Source organism: Pleurodeles waltl, chromosome 10, assembly GCF_031143425.1.
Source record: "Pleurodeles waltl isolate 20211129_DDA chromosome 10, aPleWal1.hap1.20221129, whole genome shotgun sequence".
In the NCBI taxonomy this organism is placed as follows: domain Eukaryota; kingdom Metazoa; phylum Chordata; class Amphibia; order Caudata; family Salamandridae; genus Pleurodeles; species Pleurodeles waltl.
The window spans coordinates 438,849,506-438,876,342 of record NC_090449.1 but is presented as its reverse complement, the minus strand read 5'-3'; the positions used below and the strand labels follow the sequence as shown (position 1 = coordinate 438,876,342).

Genomic DNA, 26,837 nt, shown 5'->3' with positions numbered 1-26,837 from the left:
ATTTTGTAAAGATTACTCCTGGATGCTCAGCATGGTTAACACAGCTTCTCACTTGGCTCCAGCCCCTGCCCTTCCTCCACCATTCCTGGCCCTTTTTAGATCAAAGCCTACAAGACAGCGCAGCTATCTGGTTTGCAACAAGACATCATGGGGATATTCTCCCTGGGAATGCATTTCGCCCATACCTTAGCATTAGCTTTATGGTTTGTAACCCGTATTTGCTTGGTTCATATTTGTTGATTTCATTTTTTCAGGCTGTCCACCTTGAATTTGCCCCTCCCGTAGAGCATCTCTTGCTTACTGTATCCTTCCACCAGACTTTGATTTCTGTAAATAGGCCGTTATATCTTGTTCTTCTCAATTGCAGTGCATTCAAAGACAGAGGTCAAACTCCAGACTTTGTCTTCCAAGGGAGTTTGGAGTTTGCCATTCTTTCTCTGACTTCACAGTGAGAGGATCTATGTGACAGTCACGCTGGCTATTGGGGGTGTAATGAGGAAGGCTGTAGGATGTTATTTTTTCTAGCACACAACAAGATTTTAGTTTCTGTAAAGAACTGTGTAGACATTTCAGAATATATTTGAATTAGCAAAGAACAAATGAACAACACTTCAAAATCTGCCACTGAACTCCATGCCACCATACACTGCATCACTGCACTGTACTCTGAACCATTCATCTCTACTGAACTCTACACCACTGCACTCTAAGCCACAACACTCTATGCCACTGCACCCTACGTAAATCCACTCTGTGTCACCCTAATCTACTCTGCACCACTGCACTCTATGTCTGTTTACACCACTGCACTCTACTCCAGTCCACTCTACTGTACGCCACTCTACTCTACCCTGTACCACTCCACTTTATCCTGCAGCACTGCACTCTACATAAGTGCACTCTGTGTCCCTTTACTCTGTGCCACTGCATTTTGCACCACTGCAGTCTACTCTGCACCCCTTCATTCTGCACCTCTCTACTCTTCACCACTCTATTCTATGCCACTGCCCTCTACTCTGAACCACTGCACTCAATATCACTGCACTCTAGACCAATGCATTCTACACCACTTTACTCACAACCAATGCACTCTATGCCACAGCACTCTACACCAATCTACTCTGCGCCACTGTACTCTTTGCCACTTCATTATAGGCCACTCTACTCCACTCAATGACACTCCAGTCTATGGCTTTACACTCCATGATTCACCACTGAATGACACTCTACTCTATTAAACGCTTTTCCATTTTTTTCTATTCTACCACACTTTGCTCAACTCTGCAATGCTCCACACAACTCCCTCTATGCCATTCTATGCCCCTTTATTCCAATCTATTTTGTGGCACACTAATCCACTCTACTCCACTCCACTCTATGCCACTCAACAATACTCTACTCCACAACACCCTACTCCAGTCTATGCCTTTCCACTCTACTACACTACTGCACTCTATGCCACTCCTTTCTTTGAAAATCTACTCTGCTCTACACCACTTTATGTACCTCCGCGCTGCTTAACACCTCAACACTCTACAATGCCACTCTACTCTGTGCCACTCTATTCCACACCCTTCCACCCTACAACACTCTACTCCCGCTACGATGCTCCAAGTCTCACCTCTTGATGAGATTCTATGCATTGCAAGTCTACAGCACTTTACACCACACCACTGTATGACACTGCACGCCACTCCATGACAGTCTATGCCACGCCACTCTATACCATGCCACTCTCCTTTACGCCATTAACTTTCAGCCATGCTGAACAGTAGCCACGTCGGTGTACAACATGGCTTAAACACATTGGCAAAGCCAATCGCTCTTGAAAGGCGAGACCTACAGGATTAGTCAATGTTTGTTGCAAGCTAACATCCTCTTGCTGCTGTGTTTTTCCCATTTCAGAGCTTCAAACCCCTTCTTTACTGTGGTGCTCTGGCATACCTTTTTCGTTTATTACTATTTGATTCTCTCACCCCTTCATCTCGATAATTTGCTGAGGTTGGGTTATGCAAGGGAATGCAGAGTAACCAGCAGCCATCTGGCAGCACACAAAGTTTACATGAGAAAGGTGTGAAATAGCCCCCAAAGGCATTTTGTTTTCCTCTTTCCTTGCCCTAGTATTGATGGTGTCTTATGAGTGTATTCCTCATCATCATTTGAGCTTTATTTCAGCAACAAATGCCATAAAAGCACTGGATATACACATATAAAACCATAGTTCATCGTACAACAAATAAAATACAATACAATCCTCACGATAATAGGTTCCACATAACCAGAGCACAGGGCATAAAAATCGCACACTAGGTGCTCTGTCAGCATATACATATGTCTTGATTATTCTTGAAAGTTTGTGGACCTATACCATGAAAGTTGATTAAGGATTGTAATCTAGGTCATACAGACAGAACACTAAAGTTTTACCTGGTAGGTTAAAATTTCTAAGGGAATTACACTCTCCTACCCTAAATAAAAGCATGACACCTGATATAATATACATATGTAAACCAAAAACTAATAATAAGCAATATAAAAATTTGATCAAAAAACACGGTTTCTGTCATTTTGGTAGAACAAGTGTATTAACGTTTAAAAATCTTACTCTGGTGTGCCATATTGCTGCTAAGAACTTTGACACTGTGCACACCAGAGGCCCGTGAGTACTAGTTCTGCAAATCTTAAGGGCCAGATGACAATCCTTGATGCCCAGGGTATTGCAGAGAGGTTTTATCCAACAGGCCCTTTGCTTTTTATATGTGGGGCAATGGAATAGGACATGGCTGATTGGTTCCCTAATGTTACACCCCATCGGCAAAGGTCTATTGGACCAGCAGATTGTTCCACTTAGAAGTAAGATCACATATTAGTAAAGATCCTATTCTAAATCTAGTGTAAAGTGCACATGCCACAGGATGTAATATAATATTAAAAAAGTGCTCCAACTCATAATGACACTTAAATGATAAAAATCTGTCAGTCATACTACCCGACCGGACAGCTGCTAATGTTGACGTTTGCACACCAACCCAGTATGCGTCCTTCAAGTTCTGCAAAGCATTTTTTGGAAGATGTGAAGGATCAGACCAGTAGGAACCCAACCCAAGTTTGAAGAAAACGCTTTTTACATAGCTGCACCATGGGATTTTTCCAACCTGGGAGTCTCTCAGGAGCTCTCCTAGCCATGTCCTATAAGGATCTAGTGCTGCTGTGGACCAGATCCGAATCCAGTATTGCAACGGCCTCAAGGCAGCAATATCTGCAATAGAGTGCAGGTTCAAGTCCATTCAGATTGGCAAGGTAGGAGAACTCAACGGAACCTTTAACAGGGCCTTAATGAAGGATATCTGTGCTATTTCTATATTGAAGTGTTTACCATGGCCCCATAGCTCAGCACCATACAAGGCCCCCGCTGTGGCTTATGTTGTATAAATTTCTATGGCTGGTGAGAAGGAAAAGATATGCGTTCTAGCAACAAATCTCAAAATGACCCCTGTCTTTGTTTAAGGGACATGGTACATTTTGTCAAATGTGCTGACCATTTATGGGAATTTTCTAATCTGACTCCCAAGTAGTTGAAATCAATTACACATTCAAGGGCCTTGCCATCCAGCACTATGCTTTTCTTTAGTCTGAATTTTGGATCACCAAGTGCCATACATTTAGTTTTAGTGCTATTTATGTGAAGGCTATGATCCCTGCAAAACCTTGAAAATGTCTCCAGAAGCCTGGATAATCCAAAAGCAGTTTGGGAAAAGAGCAGGATATCATCAGCAAACAACAGGCACAGTGTCTTTATCCCACCCAATTTAGGGGCGTTGTTTAACCTGTCGAATAGATATGGAATACATGCATTTATAAAAAGTAAGAAGAGAGTAGAAGCCAGACACAGCCCTGTCTAACACCTTTCTGTATTGGGAACTCATCAGATAGCTTTCCATCCTTAATCAAGTTTAGCAGAGGGACATGGACTCCAATTTTACCCAAGATCTCCCATAGCTTAAACCGGGGGACCAAATCAAAGGCAGATCTGAGGTCTACAAAGGCGATGAACAACCTACAGCTGCCCAGGTCCACCACTTTCCACTTGACTTTGTCTACCTTGGCCGTCTTCCGCCTAAAGCCCGCCTGCAGATGACTTAGAACCCCATTCTCTTCTATCCAAGCTCTAAACCTACCCAAGATCTGATGGAAAAATATCTTCTGGGGATTACCTAAAAGGCTAATCCGTCTGTAATTATCCAGAGCCGTTTTGTCTCCTTTCTTGTGGATAGGGATGATTATTGCACCTTTCCAGGAGGGGGAGAGGATCTTGCTCTCCAAGATAGCTTTTGATACTTGATTAATATAAGGGCCCCATAATTTCAGATCAGACTTCCACAGGTCAGAGGGTATCCTGTCTAGCCCAGTAGCCTTCCCTGGTTTTTGGGTCATAATGGCTGCCTAGCTTTAATTTCTAGTGAACTGAATAATAGAACCTGCCCCATCAATCTTATCCATGTCTAGACTCTTTATGTCAGCTGAGGAAACAAACTCCTGACTGTAAAGTTTAGTAAAATATTAATTTCAGTTTTTTGCAGTGATGTGGCAGTTAGTCCTAGAGCTTGAGTTTAGTCCATTGTGGGAAACCAGGGACCAAAATTGCTTTACATTGGAACGCTTGGCTGCTATCAGCAGTTCTTGCCATATGTCCTCTGCCCACTGCGCCTTACTGGACTTGATTGCAGCAGCATAGTCGCACCTTGCCAAGATTATTGCTGGTCTATTCAGTTGTCTAACCACTTCCACAAAGCCACACTTGGCCCTCCTGCAAATGTTGTTAAAACATCTATTTTGTTTGTGCCTCCCGCTTCCCCTATTATACCTGATAAAGAGGGCCTTTAGGGAAGCAAAAAGCTCAGCATGTTTTACCATAATCTGGTCTGGAGAGTAAGGATTGGAAGCAAGGGCAACTGTGTAACTAGAGACTAAGTCATGCATTCTGGCAACTAATGCACCTGTGTTCGTAAAAGCTTCCCATCGTAATAAACGATGGTTGCTTGCCACCTCCAGGGGGAGCATAATCTCCTGTTCTTGTTGGTTTATCCCATGGTCAGAGAACCACCTCTTCCACTCTAGCGTAAGGGGAAAATGATCACTGTAACATTGCTCTCCCACTTTGAGGTCCTTAATTTCCTGCCAAATCACAACATCGATGAGCCAATAATCAATCAGGCTATTACAAGACCCTCTGGAAAAGGTAGGGTGAGCTGGAGTGTCTAATGGAAAATGCCTATTCCCTGGCCATAGGCCATACGACAGCATCAGGTCAATAACCTGCAACACCCTTGAACTAGACTTAGGATGGAAAAAGATGGAATTCCCCATATTGCATCCTCTTCCTGAGTTAACTCATCAAAGAGGGAATTAGGCTCTAAAAAAGCATTAAAGTCACCAGCTATAATTACAAAATGTGAGGTAGTTCTGCCACAAGGGTATTTAGCAAGGAGATAGTTTCTGAGGTTTTACTAGGGGGACCTGGTCTATTGTAGAGATTGACACACAGAAGTAGGGGACCCAGTTTTGGCTTGATTGAAACTGCCAACATGTCAGCTGAGTCCACATGAATTTCCTTCACTATTCCTACCTGGGAAATCTTTGTCCACGTGATAAGAATCCCTCCTGCCCTCCCGGCTGGTGAAGGGTTGGCCTCCTTGCAGAATGAGATATACCCCTGTCTATGCATGTTCGTAGTAGCCCATGGTTCCTGAAGAAGGCAGATGCTACAGGAATCAATGAGGGAACCCCAATCAGGATCATCAATCTTGTTCCGTATCCTCGCTATATTCCATGTAATTAATGAGGGGTAAAAGGGCCTCAATCCTAAGTCGATGTTTCTGACAGCCTTGGGACAAGGTGCTAACTTCAATCTTACAGTATCATCAACGACATTTGGGCTCTCATCCTGTATGTCACCCCCTGTAATAATCTCCTGGGGGCGCCCATTCGGGTCTCTGTGTAAACTGCCGCCCTCATACAATCAGATGGTATTCAAGGGGGCTACTGTTTCTCTTAGTCAATCAATGTCTGAAAGGTCAGAACTTTGTGTTTTCTTTGGCGATCTCCTCTGCTTGCCCAAGGTCTCAAGTTCCCTCCAGGTGGTAGCCGCAGAATGAGCCCTTAAAGAAGAAGCTGGTTCCACGTAGCCCGTAGTGGAGACCCCACTCTCGGGGGTGACAGATAGCTCCTTAGCTGGGGTACCCCAGTCGGGCCAATTGGTTCTGAGGACAATATTTGATCTATTATGTAGTGGGTTGCGGGCCTCCAGGGATATCAGGACTTTTACCAAATCAGGGCTGGCTAAGACTAGCTCAATGATATCCCAATGACCTGACTTTCTTAATGACGCCTGGCGGAGATAATGTCTGAGTGTATGATGGAGCCACATTTTCTGACATGTCTTATCCAATGGGTAGCTTTATTTTTTAGCGACAGGCTGTCTTCCTGAGTATTTGTAGGTAGTTTTGGGACTATGCAATTATATATTAAGCGGACACTATTATAATTAGTTTCTATGGATTGCCTGGCGAGAAAATTCCATGACTCACCCATGCAGGAGCTGGGCTGTAGAGAATGACTTCTGTAGCTAGACACCCTGCGGGCCTTTTTACTGGTTCCCAGTGTTGGTCCTAGCCTGATTGGTGACTTGTCAGGCCCTACGCCGGGTACATTCCTCCACTCTTTAAGGGTAGGCAGGGTGGATGTAAGACTTTTTCCGGGGGGGTCTCCCCAGCCCTGTTCTTTACCTCCAGAAGAAGTAAGACAAGAACCTCCATCAGCATTAGTTTTAGGTCCTTTACCTCTTGTTTTATATCTGTAATTAGGTTGACAACTTCGATCTGAAAGTTTCCACCTCTAATATGCCTGCTGCATAGTTCCAAATTAGGATCCGAACAGCCTTCCTCTGGATGATGATCAAAATCTCCCAGTAAGAATAATCGATTAGAACAAAGTATACCATGCACTACAGTGGTTCTGTTAGTGACACCCACGTCTATTGTTTGCATGGGATGTTGTCTTTCGGCCTCTGGATCAACTGCGCCATCAGACCCCTCTGATGCTAACAAGTTTGAAGCGGGATCTGTAGAGCTAGCTGAATTATCCTTTTTGGGCATTTTAGGCCTAAAAAAGGATGAAAGAGAGACGCTATTTGGCCTCTTGGCGACTCAACTCAACAGAGACTCAACCTCTTCAATTAAGGTGTCAATTTCATTAGCGGGACAGTTAGAAAATCTCTTCGAGGTTTAATGAGATTTGGCTATTTTAGATGAAGTAGCTGCCGCTACAAGGCTCCCATGTGCTTTTCGCTTCCTGATCCTTTAGTTAAGATCAGATAAACCACAAATTATAAACAAGAGTGTTTAGGATGTCAAACTGTAGGCCTCTACCTTATTCTCAAGAGGTGTGGGCCGACCCGGCCTCTTCCGGACACTGACGGGCACGGAAGTGCCCACCCTTGGACTGGGCTTTGCCCGGCTGCATCCCGTGCAGCGGGATCCCAGATGTGCTTTTAGCGCTCTGCTTCTTGGCTTCGACCCCCACCTGGGGTCCACTGGGACAAGGAGTCCCTCCGATGTCTGGTGCTGTTGCTCGACCCTTATGAGTGTATTAAAATGACACACTTGGAGGCAGATTTAACAGCCCCTAGCGCCACCGGAGAGTCACTTTTTGTGATGCTCCAAGAGCGCTAACCACTGCTCCATATTTACAAGGAGGTGTAATACAATTTTTTGTGGCGTTACGTCTCCTTGTAAATATGGGCCCCTCCGATGCAGCTTTCTACCATCAGAGGGGCGTGCAATGGTGTAGGAAAGTATCATCTTTCTTGGCATGTTAACCCCATTTTTACCTGTATGTCAGTATGTTTTTGCCTGTCTCACTGGGATCCTGCTGGTCAGGACCCCAGTGCTCATAGTTTATGGCCTAATGTGTGTGGTGTGTATAGTGTTTGAATGTGTCACTGAGGCTCTGCTAATCAGAACCTCAGTGCTTATGCTCTCTCTGCTTTTAAATTTGTCACAATAGGCTAGTAACTTCATTTACCAATTTCCGTTGGCACACTGGACCCCCCTTATAAGTCCCTAGTATATGGAAACGAAGGTATCCAGGGCATTGGGGTTCCAGGATATCCATATGGGCTGCAGCATTTATTTTGCCACCAATAAGGAGCTCAGACAAGATCTTCCACAGGCCTGCCATTGCAGCCTGCGTGAAATAGTGCACACACTATTTAAGTAACTTATAAGTCACCTATATGTCTAACCCTCACTTGCTGAAGGTTAGGTGCAAAGTTACTAAGTGTGAGGGCACCCTTGCACTAGCAAAGGTGCCCCCACATAGTTCAGGGCCATTTCCTGGGACTTTGTGAGTGCAGGGACGCCATTACACGCATCCACTACATATAGGTCAACACCTATATGTAGCTACACAATGGTAACTCTGAATATGGCCATGTAAGGTGTCTAAGATCATGGAAGTGTCCCCCCAATCCAAATCTGGCAATGGGGAGCCAATTCCATGCATCCTGGGAGCTCCACTATGGACCCCAGTACTGCAAACCAGCTCTCTGAGGCTTGCACTGCAGCCACAGCTGCTGCCACCTCACAGACAGGGTTCTGCCTTCCTGGGGTCTGGGCAGTTCAGCCTCAGGAAGACAGAACAAAGCATTTCCTCTGGGAGGAGGGTGTTACACCCTCTCCCTTTGGAAATAGGTTTAACAGGCTGGGGAGGGGTAGCCTCCCCCAGCCTCTGGAAATGCTTTGAAGGGCACAGATGGTGCCCTCTTTGAATAAATCAGTCTACACCGGTTCAGGGACCCCTTGTCCCTGCTCTGGCGAAAAACGGGACAAAGGAAAGGGGAGTGACCACTCGCCTGTCCATCACCACCCTAGGGATGGTGCCCAGAGCTCCTCCAGTGTGTCCCAGACTTCAGCTATCTTGCTTTGCAAGGTGTGGGGGGCACTCTGGAGAGCTCTTAGTGGCCAATGCCAGCAGGTGATGTCAGAGACCCCTCCTGTTAGGTCCTTACCTGATAAGGTAGCCAGTCCCCCTCTCAGGACTTATGGTCTCTCCTGTGGGTTCTCTTCATATTCTACTTGCAAGTTTCCAGCAGGAATCCTCTGCAACTACTACTTCATCCTCTGACCTCGGATCAAGCGCTACCTGCTCCAGGAACCGCTGTAACAGCAACAAAGTATCCATAAGGGATACTTTTCCTCTGCAACGTCAGCTCCAACCAGTAATTGCAACAGTTTCCACGGTGTGCATGCTCTGAGGACTCCCTGTCTTTCACAGAAATCTCCAGTGGGGTGACGGAGTCACTCCCCTGCTCACGCAGGCACCTTCTAAGTCGACGACCGGTTCTCTTGGACTCCTCTCCTGGCGATGAGCATGCTCCTTGAAACACAGAGGGTGGACCCCATCGACTCAGACTGTCCTGAGGTCCTGCTGTTCCAATTCGGGGGAGGTAAAACCTTGCCTTCCCCCAGAATGATGGTACCCCTGTGCCCCGCATCTTCTTCAAATTCCTTCATGCAGAGCCTGGCCAACGAACCCAGCACTCTATCATGCAATGCTCAACATGCTGAGTTGCTCTCTGGTGGCATGGGACCTTCCTTTGTAGTGCTGCACCAACTGCATTTTACACCTCCTTTGTCCCCGTGTCCTGGGACTCCCGTGGGTGCTATCTGGTGCTCTGAGGGTTCTCTGAAGTCCTGGGAGCCCCCTCTTCCTCCTCACATAGAGTTGAGGCCTCCAGGTCCCTCCTGGGCCCAGATAGTGCCTAGTTGACTTTGCCGGAACCAAGGCTTGTTGGAGGAATCCTGTGCCAAAACTCACATGCCGCTAACTTCACAATGTGGGACATCCTTTGCATCATGCAGAAACACGCTGGCATCTTACTAGGGTGCATTTCTGCAGTGTTCGTCCTATCAGGAACTCTTCTTTTGCACCCTCTTCTGGGTTACCAGGGGCTCCTGGCCTTCATGGAACTTCTTTCGACTTCTGGACTTGGTCTCCTTCCATTGCAGGTCTTCAGGTCCTGGAATCTACTGTTTGTTGTTTGCAGACTTGGTTGGGTCTTGCAATAATTCCAATCACGAGCTGTAGTGTGTCCTAAGGAAACCTGCTGTACTTTACTCCTTCTTTTCTGGGCTCTGGGATGGGGTAATGTACTTACCTTTGCTGTATTCTTATTCTCCCAGTGATTCTGCACACACTACACTTGTCTAGGGGGGAATTCGTGATTCGTGTTCCACTTTCTTAGTATATGGTTTGTGTTGTCACTAGACCTATTTTCTCCCACTGCATTCTATAGCATTTCCTATTATTTGCACTATCCTATGTCTAATTACTTACCTTATTTTAGTGTCTAGTGTATATAGGAGTATTGCCTCTAAGATATTTTTGGTATTGGCTTTACTTGTATATAAGTACTGTGTAACTATAAGTGGTGTTGCATGAGCTTTGCATGTCTCCTAGTTCAGCCTAAGCTGCTCTGCTATAGCTACCTCTATCAGCCTAAGCTGCTAGAACACTGCTACATTTTACTGATGAGGGACAACTGGACCCGATATAAGGTGTAAGTACCCAAGGTACCTACTACAAACCAGGCCAGCCTCCTACAAATGGGTGTTGCAGTGGGCGTTCCACCGCAACACCCACTGCTTTTGACACTGCCTCAGATTGACGAGTTGTAAACCTGAGGCGGCGCCAAAACATAACGCCACCCCAGGGGTGCTGTTAGCATAGCAAAACGAGGAGGAAAGCTTGTATTCCTCCTCGTTTTTTTGCTTTTTCTATGTGTGCTGCATTCTGAAGTACACATAGAAGAAGCAAAATGCCATGGATGATTGTTTAAGTGCAGGAAGGTGTCCCTTTCAGCACATCAACAATAAATTCCAAATAACGCTTTGGTACTTCTATGTGTGCTGCAATGCCAAATCACCATACTATATTGTTTATGTGAAGGAAGGGACCCCTTCCTGCAAATAAACAATCTATCCCCTCAACGCAGATAACCTTGCACTATGGTGCAAGGATACCTGAGTTGGCGCAGGTAGCTTAATTTATCGCCGACGCAAGGCTTCGCTGTATTCCTGAAAATACAGTGCATCCCTGTGTTTCAAAAGTGGCGCAGCACTGCGCTGCGCCACTTTGGCTTAAATCAGGGCCTTGGTGTTATGCTACCTCATAGCTTCCTGGCAAGCATAATCTGTCTGATTTTTTAAATGTTTTTCGTTACTCGCAGGCCAACAACTTTTACTAACAAGCCCCCTTAAATTAATTACAATTTAGAATGATATCTTATTATTAAGTTCAAGAATCCATAAAGTGTTATTGGTGCAGCGTGTTAATAACGATGTATTACAAAAGGATTTTTCCTCCTTCCAAATGACAGAACTTGGGATCTATCCATATTTATCATTACAAGAATTGTGATGTAGTAACTGATAAGTTTGACCGAGTGCCTTTAAGGACCCATGGGAGTTTGATCAAGGACCACTAAGTAGTCCCCATAGATCAAGATGTTAACATGCCTTTCTGGAAATTTAGGTGGGAACGATATAACAGACTTTAGGACACCTAGTAAATCGACCAAAAAGGGCAAATAATGCTGGAGCCAGAACGCATCTATGTTTAAACCATTTCTGATACGGATTTTATTTATCAATTATACTCTCGTTCCACGGTCTTAGCATGTAAAGCTTTTAGCAATCCTATAGACTGACTTAGGACCCAATTCCCTAAATCTAACCCAAAAGCGTCTGTCGATTAATAAATCTCAGCGCCCAAATTCACGGATCACAGATATAACATTCATCATCGACTTCTCTGAAATCTCAATGCTCCACTGAGTAAATATATGGTGGTTAGCTCTGGGTTAAAGATACTCTGCTCACAAGGAGTCATTTCCTGCTCTTCTATTAGTTCCCCCAAGCATTAAAGAAGAGGTTTTGAAAAACGTTTTGCCGAACAATCGAGAAGAGAAATTAATCTATAATGAACTTGGCTGCTAAGTATGCTTGATATGTAAAGCAAGCCAGCAAGGAGGTAGAATCGAAGTGCTGCTACAAGAAAGAAAAATTTAGCCCAAAAAGAAGGTTTGTTTTTCAAACATTATTATAAGTCCGATTGAGACCCAAAGCTTTTACTTTGGTTAATGTATATCTAGGTAGGTTACGATGGAAAAGTCCTCTGCATGGTAAAGGCGTGGATCCCTGCCCTGACTGCTCAATTGTATTGTTTTCTGGATTCCTAATGCTAATTTTGCCAGAGGCAAACAAGGGTTATATGTCTACACCATGGCATAGGGATGTTTTACGGATTGTGGTCTTGTTGGACCGGGGGGGTTGCCGAAGACTATCCTCATAGACTACTGCATTCACTAGGAGTTAAGCAGAAAGAGCATGATGGCAGCAGCATACCGTACAGAGATTAGTAGTAGTGAGCAGGACCTTTTTACTCTGAGTCATTGGAGTGAGGCCTACAGGCTCACTCAATTTTTTACAAGTTCCACTGCTGTGTGCTTAACTCGTCCTCGGCCTACATCACGTAGATGTGGAGTGCTGCATTAGGTCAGGGTTAGTGACTGCATTGGTTGTATGTGTGCCTGGTAAGGGTAAAGTAGAAAGATGAAGCAGTACTGTGCAGTACATTTGTGGTTAGTACATGTACTGGGTGCACGTATGCTGAGAGGTATACACTATATGAGAGATGTAATGCTGTGCAGTGCATGCGTAAGCTCAGCATGTGCTGAGTGTGTGTGCTTGAGTGGAGTACAATATGAAGATTGAAGCGTTATGCAATGTACACATGTTGAGTGTGTGTGCTGGCAGTGTGTATGTTTGTTAATAGCACACCCTGATTAAACATAGAAAAACTTCAGTGCTAAGAAGTGCACAGATTAAGTGTGTGTACTGAGTGCCTGTGTACACTTAAGGGTACAATACATAGAGATAAAAGTGCTGGACTCAAAGTGTGCTGTAGAACTACACTGAGGGAGGGTGCTGCAATGGTGCATTGTAAGGAGGACCCTAGGTTCTGTTTTGGCAAGCTAGGCCTGTCTGGTAAAGATATGAAGAGGAGAGAATCCCCCCAGACAGATTTGTGTATAACTGCGTTCCTGTGAGCTGGGTGAGGACACACTGGAGGGAAAACAAAGAGACTCCCCTTACATTTCAAAAGACTACTATTTGACTCAGTGATTAATCACAAGGAGGGTCTGGGGCACATCTCAGGGGGGAAGATGGGGCTGATAAGAGAGTCAAAGTGTAGGGCAGGTGCTCTGGGATTAACCTTTTGATGTACATACGACTGATTATGACATCCAGGTGTGAACTTTGCTTACTCCCAAGAATTGTGTTGCGGACAATCAGCTCCAGAGTTGGGCCTGCTGCAGCAGACTTCTTTCATGAAGGAAGGAGGAAAGAAGTGCAGAACCCCAATATGCAATTTAAAAGACCCAGACTCTAAATTACATTTGGTGTCTGGAAATGGACTGTAAGATGGGAACGTTTAGCCCCTAAAACTTGGTTATCTGCCAAGCAGTGTGAAAGGGAAGCTCTGCAAGACTTCTGCCTGTACCCAGGACTGGAGATCAAGGCCAGCTAGTCTCCCGGCTGGGTGAGGAAACATCAACCAGAGAAGCCAAGTCCACCTGCCCTGGAGCACCAGCACCTGTCTCGTTACCAAGACCAGTTGTGAGGAAGAGGAGAGCATTGGAGGGAGCAAGGTCCAGTGGGGAGTCCTACAGTGATGACTCCCTGCATGAGGTGTGAGGATTCAGAGTTGCACAGAATGGGCCATCACCCATATGTAGGATTACTTTCGGAACCCCTGAATGTCAGGAGAGGGCTGCTGTTGACTGAGCTGTGTGTTGAGGGCTGTGTGGGTCTTGCTACACCTTTACCGCTGCACTGCTGTGATCCTGTGGCCACCAGTAAAGAACCATTTCAAAGAGTGTCAAGACTTCTGACTGTCTGGGCTAGGGCGCTGAGGCTGGAAGAGCCTGTGCACTTATCTCCATATACCACTGCAACCCCATATGCCCGCAAGGGCTGCCCGTTCCAATGTTGCCAAAGGTTTTGTGCCACTGTCTGAAGAAGCGACTGAGGCGATGACTCGCCGGTTGGACTCACGCTGCAAGGGAACATCCCCCAACTCATCACGGAGAACTGCCGGGGATGACATTGCATCCTTGCTGGCTCCATTCCGGAGCTGAAGAAAAGATTCCCCACCCCTGTTATCAAGTCAACTTACCACCTCTTTACAAGCAGAGAGCTGTTCCAACATCTGAGAGATCTCCGGCAGTGCTGACTGGAAAGAGAACCTGCACCGCTGGGTGCTGCTGTATGGTCTGCTAGCAGTATAACCTCTCAGAACTGAGTAGGACTCAAAGGTGCACATTTGAAGGAGCCCACTGCATCGCTGAACTCTTCTGTACTGCAGAGTGAGTAAGATGTGAATTGTGCCATTTGAGCCCCAGGGGAACTTGATGCAAACAAGTGCTGTGGGGCCAGAGACACTTTTGACTAAGGGCCTGATTTAGATTTGGTCCCGCTGTCGCTTTTTCATCAGAAAATCCATCCACCTACTAGGCGGTCCACCCTCTCTATTTAGATGCTGGCAGGCTAGGGACGATGGTCAGTCGGCGTCCCGCCATCGTTGCCAGAATCTTCCACCTATGACATAATAGGCAAAACCAGCTGTTAGTGAGACCACAGACAATAATTCCACCGGCCCAATCACGATGTGCTTTCCCGTCGACTTAACTGTGGTGGGAAAACCTCCACAGCTGAGTTGGAGGTTATGAAGGGATATAAAACCGAAACTATTTTTTCTACTTCCGTTTTCATCATGAGCCCAATCGTCCAGGCCCTTCCTTTGCTGCTGCGACTTGACTGCGAGCCAAATCTACCTCATCGTTACCAGAATTGAAGGTATAATTTTAACTTGTTTCCTTTTGAATTGTCTGCTTACATGAACTCTGAACTAGTGTATTTAAAAATTTTACATTTCACTTACAAGCAATTTATGACAAATGTCTAATGTATGTGTGTGCTAGACCTGTCAGCCTTTGGGTGGTCTTCCCTCAAACATTTTGCCTGCTTGTCTTTAAGAGACTGGCTCTCTATAAAGTGTACGAAAATGGCGTGCACTGTGTAGAGTCCACGCAACCCCACTATGGTATCCAGAGGTAAAAAGCAGACCACCTAGTGCTCTATTTTTTTGGTAGTGTAAGTGAACAGTTAGGCTAATTCAGGAGATGTGCTAAGAAGGTCATGTACTCACAGTATCAATAAATTCTTACACACACTTGAAAGAATAACTCAAGACAAATTTACAAAAATAATATAGATTTTTTTATAAAAGTTTTAAGACCAAGATCACCAATATAAGGTAAGTACTTTTTTTGTTACGATTTTTCAAAGTTTAGAAAATACTGCTTTTCTGTGCGTAATTACACACCATAGGAATCAATACGTAAAACTTTAAAAATGTATATAAATTCAGGCAATGCTCTCACAGATGTCACCTTCTATTTTTAGGTCAAGGTCATCAAAGTGTCCAATGAGTCAGGCGGAGAATATCGGGTGTTTCCTATTTCAAGCGTGAGCAGCGGCTGAAGGTCTTGGAGCTGGTGCCCAAGGAAGAAGGGGAGCACTTGGAAGCATGCTGCAAAGATGGATTTAAAGACAAGTCAGGCGGTACCCTTTGGAAGGTGGAGGTCACAAGGGGTTAGAGACCCTTAAAGCACAGCTGGTTGGTCAATGCAAGGGCCAGGGAGGCTTGGTGCAGCGCAGATAGGTCATCCAGGAGTTATGTGTCTTGAAGTCCTTGGAGTCAGGAGCAGGTCACTTGGAGGGTGGATTGCCAGTCAGCAGGGCCACTCTGAGGGGTCGTTCTTGGGTATCCTGAAGTTCCTTGACTGGTGCTTGCTTCTGGGCTTTTGGGAGTCCAGAGTGGACTTTGCTTCTGTGTGTCTGACATAGGGGGTCCAGTAATCTGGGTAGTGGTACGCCACAGCTGTGGAGAGTCACAGTGCCACCACATGTGGCAAGGTGGAAGGTCTTGTCCTTAAGGGCTATTGTACAGAATTTGGCTGGGCTTCTGGGTCCAGGTCATTGGTCAGCAGCTGGTCACTTTACCCGACTTTGCGGGTTCCTTTCCTGTTGGGTGCAGGGAGTGATACTTTCACTTAAAGGGAGATTCTTGGCAATTTTTAGAAGGATGGAGGTGCTCTAGGGTTTTGCAGAGTCATTCTGGTTCTCAGGCGACACCTCAGCATTGATTGACGAGCCCTTGGAGCAGCATGGAGGGTCTGGTGCCTTGTTCTCTGCAGCACAACTTCTGTTCTCATGCCTTTGGTCTTCTTTACCCTGATCTTCTTGTGTCCTTTGAATTTGAAGTCTTGATCTACTAAATACAGTATTTAGGGGGCATTAGGCGGGTACCTGATAGTGACAAGTGGGCCATCTACCTTAGGGTTGCTACACCCACTAACTGACCACTTCCTGTGAGAGGGGGCCACAACCCTAACCCTGATTGGCTATTTTCCTGCCATCCAAGATGGAGGAAGACTAAATATAGTGGTCACCTCGCCTGCCATACCTAAGGGGTGGTGCAGAAAGAGAACGGCCAGTCCTCCCACTCTTGCTAGTTTTCCTGCCGTTTTTTTTTTTTCATCATCACTTTACTTTATTTCGGTAAAAACATACCATAAAAGTACAATACATAACAATCCAAGGAAAAGGTTATAAAATGAATACAAATAAGATAAATAACAAGCTCTAAAAACAGAAATATTTAAAACAAAATAAAACAATGACTAAAAAGTTTTCCTTTTTCCATAAATATAATGCTTAATAAACATCCAGCCTCAGCTAAAACATCAAACTAATGGTCTTAAACTTAAATACGGCAACTGTACACTATAATACCTGCTTCTAAAATCTGCTACTAAGTCTTATTCTTTAAAATCCCTCATCTAAAACGCCAAATTGATTCGAAATATTTTGCCACAGGGCAGACTATTTGTGCAGATTAATCTGATTTAAGTACTCTCACAGCAGATAAACAGTTCCTAAAACCCAAATGGAGAGAGTACTGCATCCATAAAGGGCTCAAACTCATAATGGTATTTGAATTGCAAAAAACTATCAGTCATGGAAGAGGGCGCGACTTCAGCTAGTTGCACAGTTTGGACTTTAAGTAAAAAAGCATCCTTCAAGGTCTGAGCGGCATTTTTGGGAATAGAAGAGGGATCCTTCCAGTAGGACCCCGAGCCAAAATGAAATAAGGACCATTCAACATAGGCACACCACTTGATTTTGGTGTTAAAATTAGTGCCCACCAGTTTGGACAGCCCACATCTAAATGGAATAAGAGTGTCTGATGACCATAACCGGGATCCAGAACAATGGTGGCCTTAAGGTGGCAATCTGGTTAATTGGAAAAAGATTTAGGTCCAATCGGATCGGCAAGGAAGGGGCACTTGAAGGAACTCTTAGCAGCATCTTTAGAAATTGATTTTCCGCCCTAGCCAGGTCCTCCAAATTGCAGTGGCCCCACAGCTCAGCACCATACAAAGCCCCCCCGGCTTGTGATTTATACATTTCAAGAGCAAGAGTCAAAGCAAATCTGGGGGATCTGGTTGCAAATCTCACAATGCCACCAGCCCTTTGCTTCAGGCCCATTAATGATTCTGGAGGTGGGCATGCCAGTTGTGTGAATCTTCTAGTTTTACGCCTAGGTAATCAAAAGTGTCCACTCTTTCCAGTAAGGCACTCTCTAGACAAACAGGTCTTTTCATTTTGTACTTTTTATCTCCAAACACCATATATTTCGTTTTTAATGAGTTAATTTCCATGCCATGATCTTTACAGAACTCCACGAACCTCGCAAACAAATTGAAAGGCTCATGGCTGTTCAGGAAAGTAACAAAGTATCATCAGCGAATAAAAGACATGGGGGCATATTTATATTCTGTTTGCGCCGGAATTGCGTCGTTTTTTTTGACGCAATTCCGACGCAAAACTAACTCCATATTTATACTTTGGCGTTAGACGCGTCTAGCGCCAAAGTCCATGGAGTTTGCGTCATTTTTTAGCGTGGACACCTACTTTGCGTTAATGATATGCAAGGTAGGCGTTCCCGTCTAAAAAATTGACTCCGTGGCATGTGCGCCGTATTTACACTCCCGGGCAAAATTCACGCCCGTGAGTGGGCGGGGCAAAAAAAATGACGTACGGCCGCTTTTGCGCCATTTTTTAGTGCCTGGAAAAGGCAGGCGTTAAGGGACCTGTGGGCTCTGAAGGAGCCCAGAGGTGCCCTCCCATGCCCCCAGGGACACCCCCTGTCACCCTTGCCCACCCCAGGAGGACACCCAAGGCTGGAGGGACCCATCCCAGGGACATTAAGGTAAGTTCAGGTAAGTGTTTTTTTTTTTTTTTTTGTGGCATAGGGGGGCCTGATTTGTACCCCCCTGCATGCCACTATGCCCAATGACCATGCCCAGGGGACAGAAGTCCCCTGGGCATGGCCATTGGGCAAGGGGGCATGACTCCTGTCTTTGCTAAGACAGGAGTCATTTCTATGGGGGTTGGGAGTCAAAAAAAATGGCGCAAATCGGGTTGAGGCGAAAAATTTGCCTCAGCCTGACCTGCCCCATTTTTTGGCGCCCAAGCTCCATATCCCCCTACGCCGGCGCTGCCTGGTGTACGTCATTTTTTTTCACGCACACCAGGCAGCGCCGGCGGCTAACGCCGGCTAACATCATTGAATAAATACGGCGCCCGCATGGCGCTTCAGAATGGCGTTAGCCGGCGCTAATTTTTTTGACGCAAAACTGCGTTACCGCAGTTTTGCGTCAAAAAGTATAAATATGGCCCATGGAATCTTCTGCCCTCCCATGATAGGGGCATCACTAGAGCAATCCAAGAGGTAGGGAATACATGCGTTGATAAATAAGAGAAACAGAGTGGGCGCAAGTACACAACCCTGTCTCACACAGCGATCTGTGGGAAATGCTGAAGTCAGTTCACCTGCCAGTACCCATCGTACTCTGGCACAATTTCCTGAATAAAGATCTCTAATTATATTAAGCATGGAGCCAGGGACTCCAGCTTTGCTCATAACTTCCCACAGTTTAGGACGCAGGATAAGGTCAAAAGCAGATTTCAGGTCAACAAATGCCACAAAAAGGTGGCCTGAGTCCACATCTACGGTCTTCCACTTTATAGTAGTAAAGCAGAAAACCTGGTAGATAGTACTGACCTTGTCTCTAAACCCTGCCTGAAAGTGGCGTAATGCCTTGTTTTTCACTATCCATTGCTTCAGCCTACTTAGCAACTGATAGCAGAATATTTTCTGCAAGTTATCTAGTAGGCTGATAGATCTGTAATTCCCTGGAAGGCTTTTCTCGCCTTTCTCGTGTATGGGCACCATTATTGCCTTCTTCCAAGAGTCAGGATAAGACCTATTGGACAAGGCAATATTCGATATCCTATTTATATACTGAGTCCATTTGATCAAGTCTGATTTATATAAATCTGAGGGAATTCCATCCGGGCCAGAAGCCTTCCCTGATTTTTGGGCAACAATTGCCAACTCGGTTTCTTTTAAAGTAAAGGGAGGCAAAGGGATCGCTGGTGAATAGAGTGACGATATCTCTCCAGAACTGGTGGCATCGGAATCAGGTGTGAAGCCATACAGCTCCCTAAAATAAGATAACCAGATGTCAGGGGCAATATGGCATTCTGGGTTGGATGAGAGGTTTGGGTCTCTGCGTGCAACCAGAAGCCAAAAAAGTTTGGCATCGTTGGCCCTAACAGCCTCAGCCAGTTCACCCCATAATCTCTCCTAATGCTCGAGTTTGCACATCTTGCAGGTGGAGGCATAGAATCTTCTTGCCCTCACAATAGCTTCCTGATCTTTGGATCTTAACGCTTTAATCAAAAAACTCTTAGCCTCTCTGCACCTCTTATCAAACCACTTACTACTAGATGGAGAGGAGGGGTTACTTCGGTTCGTGACAGTTTTGGAAAACAACTCCTTGAGGGCGGCAAAGAGGTCCACATGAGAGGACATAACTTCCAACGAAGTTAATAAAAAATGGTCGTCAAAAAGCTGATGTCTGGAAACTAAGACACGAAGTTTATCCTGCAACTTATTAGACTTCTGAAAAGAATCCCATCTCACAGCACGCCTGTTGCTGGATAGCTTCAAGGCGCCATGAGCTTTGGAAACAGGATAAAACAGAGCTCCTAATAAAAGGGTTCTGTCATATACAATTTGGAGAGGCGCGTGGTCACTAGTGTGCCGTGTGCCCACCTTCACATCTATTATAGAGTGCCATACCCTTAAATCGAAGATAACATAATCCAGGGCACTACTATATGATCCCCTAAAAAAGTTGATCTAGCGGGGATGTCAGCTGGAAAGCGGCCATTACCAAGGCGAAGACCAAGAAGTATTATAAGATCTGTTATCTGCAGCACCCTTTTACAAACAATAGATAACACTGGCTGAGTTAGAAGAGAGGGAATATTCCACACTTCATCTTCAATCTGCGTGGCCTCAATAAAGGCAGAATTGAATTCAATTGGCGCATTAAAATCGCCCACAATAATAATACGATATTTACGGTGAAAGTCTGAAATTAGGGTATTCAGGAGATCTATAGTAGCAGACTGATGGTTAGAAGGGCCTGGTCTGTTGTAAATGTTGATACATAAAACTGGAGTACCTGAGTTTGGCAGTATTGCTATTGCCAAAATATCAGGGGAATCTACAGAGATCTCCTTTGCTTCACCCACCTCGGTTGTCTTAACCCAAGTACATAGTCCCCCTATTGCCCTACCCATAGAAGACTGCATAGCGTTTTTAGTATAAGAACAGAACCCCTGCCTATACACGCTTTCCGTGGCCCACGTTTCCTGAAACATACAAATACCAAAAGTTTCAACATAAGCCCCCATTCAGAGTCAACTAATTTACTTTTAATGCCAGCCACATTCCAGGACAAAAACTTCCCTGTTAAGTGTGCAGTACGACAAATAGGTTCACTAGTTAAAGCAACTGGGAAATAGGTGTTAATGTACTCGTCGTGCGGTGCAAAAATTAGGATTCGTCGTAGAAGCAATTTGGGAATCCCGTAGGGTGTGAACTCCTAAACTTGATTTTTTTTTTTAATATGATGGAGTCAGTAAATCAAATCTAATACTAGGGTTGCAAAAACTAGAAAAACATAGTCAGTCAACATCTGAAGTAGCCCCCTGGAGCTCAGAATCGCATACAATGATACATTTGGAAGCGGGACCCATGTCAGTCTCAGCGACTAGGCTGTATGTCGGACCAGTAAGAGCATGATGGTCTGTGGCATTATTTGATACCGGCATAGTCATGTTTGATGGAGAAGACCGTCTCATGCTTCCCAAAGCAGAACTGCTGTCGCTGAAAAATATATCAAATTCCTTCCTCGTGTAATTGCGTGCTTCCATCTGTAGTAGGCCCGTGGCCAGATGGGAACTTATAAGGTTGAGTTTTATAATATCCCGCCCACCGGATCGGCCACTTAGCCGTTTGTCCGATACGATGTCGGCATGAATAATTGAGCCACAGCCTCCGACATGGGGAATCCAGTGTAAAAGCTTGTTAATTAAAGAAAATTTGTCTTCCCGCGATTGTACTGAAAGCGGAGGGACATTGCACATATAAATGCAATTTTCAATGGGCATGGAAGAGGACTGGCCAGATACTGATATAATGTCCCGATTCGAGTCAAAATAAGAGAGACAGGGTATAAATTTTGCAGAAGGTGACACAGCAACTCTACTGTGATAAGTCCTTTGTTTGGGACCCTGAACAGCCTTGGAATTGGACGGCAAATCTGTTGACAAGGACACAGGAGCCGAAGAATGGTTACTTGACAAAGGTGATGGCTTCGGTTCACGAGGAAGAGGTAGGTCAGACTTCTTAAGAAGCTTAAGAACTTCAAACAATAAATGCTTCAACTCACCTACTTCACTCTTTAAGCTAGAGACCAATGCTAAGAGATCTTTTCTAGGGGAATCGCAATTGGAAAGCAGTGGAACCGAGGGGATCTGTTGGACACTATCCAAGTCTTGTAGTTCCAGTATGGAGAAATGGTTTGAGCAAGAGATCCCATGAATAATTGCATCGGTGTCTGAGGCTTCCGAGTTGGAATTAGGTATAGAGTGTAAGGGAGAATTAGCATTTCGAGAGGGGCTTTTAGGAACAGGTATTTGAGGCGGCACACTAGTAAGCTGGGTGTCAGTGGAAGAATGATTTCCAGCTGTTAAAAACGGTATTAGAGTACCCGATTTCAGCCTCTTCCGGACATTCCTCTCTTTTTTATTAAGAATCAGCTCCACTTCTTCTATTAAATTATCAATCTCTTTGGACGCACAATTGGTGTGAGGGTACGTGACTCTGTTGGGTTTTAAAATGTTTGATTTGGCAGGGCCCAGTTAAGGACTAGCTCTTGCCTTGCGTATCCCCATTCTGTGCAAGGATCTCTGCGCCAGTATAGAAACAATTTGAAAAAATAAAAAACACGGATGTACCAAAAAAGCCCCAAACCGTACCTTGGGGACCAGAGGGGGAGCCCAGCCCGGCCTTGGACGGTCTCTGACGGGAACAGATGGGCCACACTTGGCCCGGGCTTCGCCCGGGTGCGTTACCGCACGAAGCGTTGCGTGGCGCGCCTAAAAGCGTCTGTATTCGGGAAATGTAGCAGGGATCCTGGGGGATGGAGTCCCTTTCCTCCCCCGGCAGCAGGAATGACTCACCGCGTTGCCGGTTTTAACACCTAAAGTGGCAGTAAAACCATTGGGTGGCCATATGCTGCTAGCAGTAAAGGTGGAAGTCAGATTTTGAAGGCAGCAAAGCCTTTGAAGCTGACCGGTGGTGTAGAGTGCGTGCCAGGGGGAGGTATAACACCTCTACTCAGGAAAGGCTTCATGCTTTTGTTCCTCAGAACAAAAGACCCTCACCCAGGAGTCCAGAATTGTGTCTGGTGGTGGCATGTTGGTTAGGACAAGTCAGCAACCATGGCAGGGCTGTGAGGTTTTGCAGGGGGCACCTCTAAGGTGCATTTCATAATAAATTCAACACTGGCATCAGTGTGGGTTTATTATTCTGAGTTGTTTGATACCAAACAATCCAGGGTTTAGAGAGGCCATCGTGGAGCTGGGGAACTCATAATGACCAGTGTCTAACACATGCATTTCCTATCGCTTCCCTGTAAACTTACTATGTCTAAGAATTAGCAAAGCCACAGGAGGGGCATATTTGCTCATGCACACATATATCCTCACATGCAATATAGTGCACCCTTCCTTTAGGGCTGTAAGGCCTGCCAGAGGGGTGACTTACCAATATTGCATGCACTGTTAGTGGGCATTGTACTCTTGGTGTGTGCCATGTCAAGTTTGCAACTATGGATATACCTTATCATGCACTTGGAATGACAGTCTGCATGAGGCTGGTGTGGGGCCTCTCAGAGTGGCACAATTGGTGTTGCAGCAATGGGGTTCCCACTTCAGTACCCATGCCCTAGGTAACAGGGATACCATTTACTAGGGACTTATAAAGGTGGCTGAAGTGCCGAGCATAGTTTTGGGGAAAGAGATCTGGCCCTGGGAACCTGTTTAGCAGGGGCCCAAGGTACTTACAGTATGAAACCACATAATTTTCCAGGCAAAAAGTAGGAGCTATCATGTAAAAAGAGTCCCTTTCTCACACTACCCCCCCAAACGAAAGGGGATGAAACTACCCTTCCCCTCAGCAATCTTCATCTTCTAAGTGGAACGGACCTCATCAGAAGTTTGGGGTTTTCACCTGTCATCTGTTGGAGCCACCTGAGAGGCTTGTGGCCGGTCTGAACTATAAAGTGAGAGCCAAACTGGTATGTCCTCAGCTTCTTCAGGGCCCAGACCACAGCAAACGTTTCCCTCTCTCTGGAACTCCATTGTTGTTTCCTTGGGAGTAGTCTTCTGCTTATAAAAGCAACAGGTTGCTCATGTCCCTCATCATTTGTTTGGGCTAGGACTGCTCCTATCTCATGCTCAGAGGCATCTGTTTGGACAATTAACTTCCTGGAGCTTCCAGGACTGAGGAAGAACATATTACTTCCGTCAGAGTGTCAAAAAGCAATTTGACAACTCACTGTCCAGTTGATCTTTTTGGGCATCCTTTTAGAAATTAATTCTTTGAGTGGGGCCACAATGGTGCCATAATCCTTCGCAAATCTACCCAGTCAGGCCACGGGATGCCCTGACTACTGGAAAAATTGCAACATATCTAATTATGCTTTTCAACTACTACATGATGCTGAAAAAGAGGAGGCTCTGTGTATCCCCCAATTGCCCTTCCCGCACAAGATAAGAACCGATAAGAGAGGGAAGCATTTATTTAACCAATTGAGAAGCAATGATTCTCTTATTGTGAATGGGGGATTCCCCTCGGACTCCGCCACACAATACACGCATAAATCTCCAAGAGAGGGGCCATTTTGGATTATGTGGTAGTTGGCTGTAGCCCATTTTACTAATTGGTCGATTTAAAGGTAGTGAACACTTCCATTAGCAATCATTGTTTGTTGATCTTCTCCCTGGAATTTAATATGTCTCCCATTTGCTTGTGTCTGATAGGACCTCCTCTAAATTTGATATGAAAACAGGGAGAACCCAGTGGAATCACCGATTGATTATTGGCTTAAAGAGTAAATTAGAAATTGCACTTAAAAATTTAGATACCTGGGTGTGATATTTATTGGATGGTTTTAGCATGTTTATGAAGTAGATGGAAGCAAACGCCAATCAAAAGCCACATAATGGTAATTTTAAGCCTACCCCTCTCTTGATGTTTTTATTAAACAGAGAAGTGAATGTCCTAGTTAAGGAACAATATTTGCATTATTCAGCTTAGAGAAATTAAAGAGGGCCCCTATTAAAGAGGTGAAGGAGTCGGTTAGAGGCGTACCTGAAAAATGAGGGTGGGGCACTGTCAAGGGAGAGTCGAGGTCCTTTTGGGTTTTAGTAGCAGAGTGGTGTGGGTAAAGAGTTAGATCTTTTCCCTTGTTCATCAAGGAAGCTAGTTGGATTGACTTTATCTCTAAGCTTTATGCAGCAAATATAGGGGCAGATGATTTTCCCAAGCTACAAAGGGGTAAACAAACCCATAATTCTCCATCAGTAAAGGAAATTGAGCTTGCCATTCAAGGAATGCATGGCTCTGCTGCAACGAGCGCATATGAAGTCCCAATTTCTGTTATAAAACAAGAAGCAACCCTTTGGAGTAAACTATTGTTTCTAATTTTTGAAAAGTTGTTATAAGAATAGGAGAGCTGTAGGATGCTGGCCTCGCTTATAGTGGGTACCTAGTGGTACTTACACCTTGTGCCAGGTCCAGTTATCCCTTATTAGTAGAATAGAGGTGTTTCTAGCAGCTTAGACTGTTAGAGGAAGCTATGGCAAAGCAGCTTAGGCTGAACTAGGAGACATACAAAGCTCCTATTATACCACTTATATCATAAAGCACAATATCACAAGAAAACACAATACTCAGAGTTACTCAAAATAAAGGTACTTTATTTTAGTGCCAGTATGCCAAAAGTATCTCAGAGGATACACTCACTTAGGAGGTCAGTAATATACACAAATTATATGTACACAAACCCAAAACAGGTAAGTAACAGTAAGAAAAGTAGTGCAAACAATGTAGAATCACAGTAGGATGCAATAGGTGGGCATAGGTCTAGGGGCAACACAAACCATATACTCCAAAAGTGGAATGCGAATCACAAATGGACCCCAGACCTATGGTAGGTTGTAGAGGGTTGCTGAGACTGTAAGAAAACAGCAAGGGTATCCAAAATACCCCACCCCAAGACCCTGAAAAGTAGGAGTAAAGTTACCCTACTACCCCAGAAAGACAGAATAGTCGTGATAGTGGATTCTGCAAGAACCACAAGCACCAGCAAAACACTGAGTACGGATTTCTGGACCTGAGGACGTGTAAAGGAAGGGGACCAAGTCCAAGAGTAATGCAAGTGTCCGGGGGGGCAGGAACCCACTAAACCCTGGATGAAGGTGCAAAAGGGCTGCCTCTGGGTGGAAGAAGTCAAAGATTCTGCAAAAACAAAAAGGGCTAGGAATTTCTCCTTTGGATGGAAGCTGTCCCACGGCGTGCGGGAGGTTGCAGATGTGTTTCCAGGCAGAAATACCACAAACAAGCCTTGCTAGCTGCAAGAGTAGCGGTTAAGGATTTTGGGTGCTGCTGGGGACCAGGAAGGACCAGGATGTCGCCCCTTGGAGGAGGAGACAGAGGGGGTGCTCAGCAACTCAAAGAGCTACAGCAGGAGCCGGCAGCACCAATACAAGTACCAGAACAGGCACTTAGAAGATCTGAGGACAGCAGTCGACTCAGAGTCACAAAGGAGGGTCCCACATCGTCGGAGTCCAACTCAGCAAGTTGGGCAATGCAGGACGGAGTGCTGTGGACCCAGGCTAGGCTGTGCACAAAGGAAGTCCTGGAAAAGTGCACAGAAGCCGGAGAAGCTGCAAATCATGCAGTACACAGGTGTGCTGTCTGGCGTGGGGAGGCAAGGACTTACCTCCATCAAATTTGGACAGGAGGGCCACTGGACTGTGGGAGACACTTGGACCCAGCTCCTGTGTTCCAGGGACCACGCTCGTCAGGATGAGAGGGGACCCAGAGGACCGGTGATGCAGAAGTTTGGTGCCTGTGTTGGCAGGGGGAAGATTCCATCGACC

The 26,837-nt window shown here is 45.4% G+C and overlaps 1 protein-coding gene across 1 annotated transcript in view; it reads right to left on the bottom strand.

Moving 5' to 3' along the window:
- Positions 1-26,837, bottom strand: part of LOC138261598 (regenerating islet-derived protein 4-like) — a 254,980-nt gene that overhangs the window by 86,859 nt on the left and 141,284 nt on the right. The gene's annotated exons all lie outside the window — the stretch shown is intronic.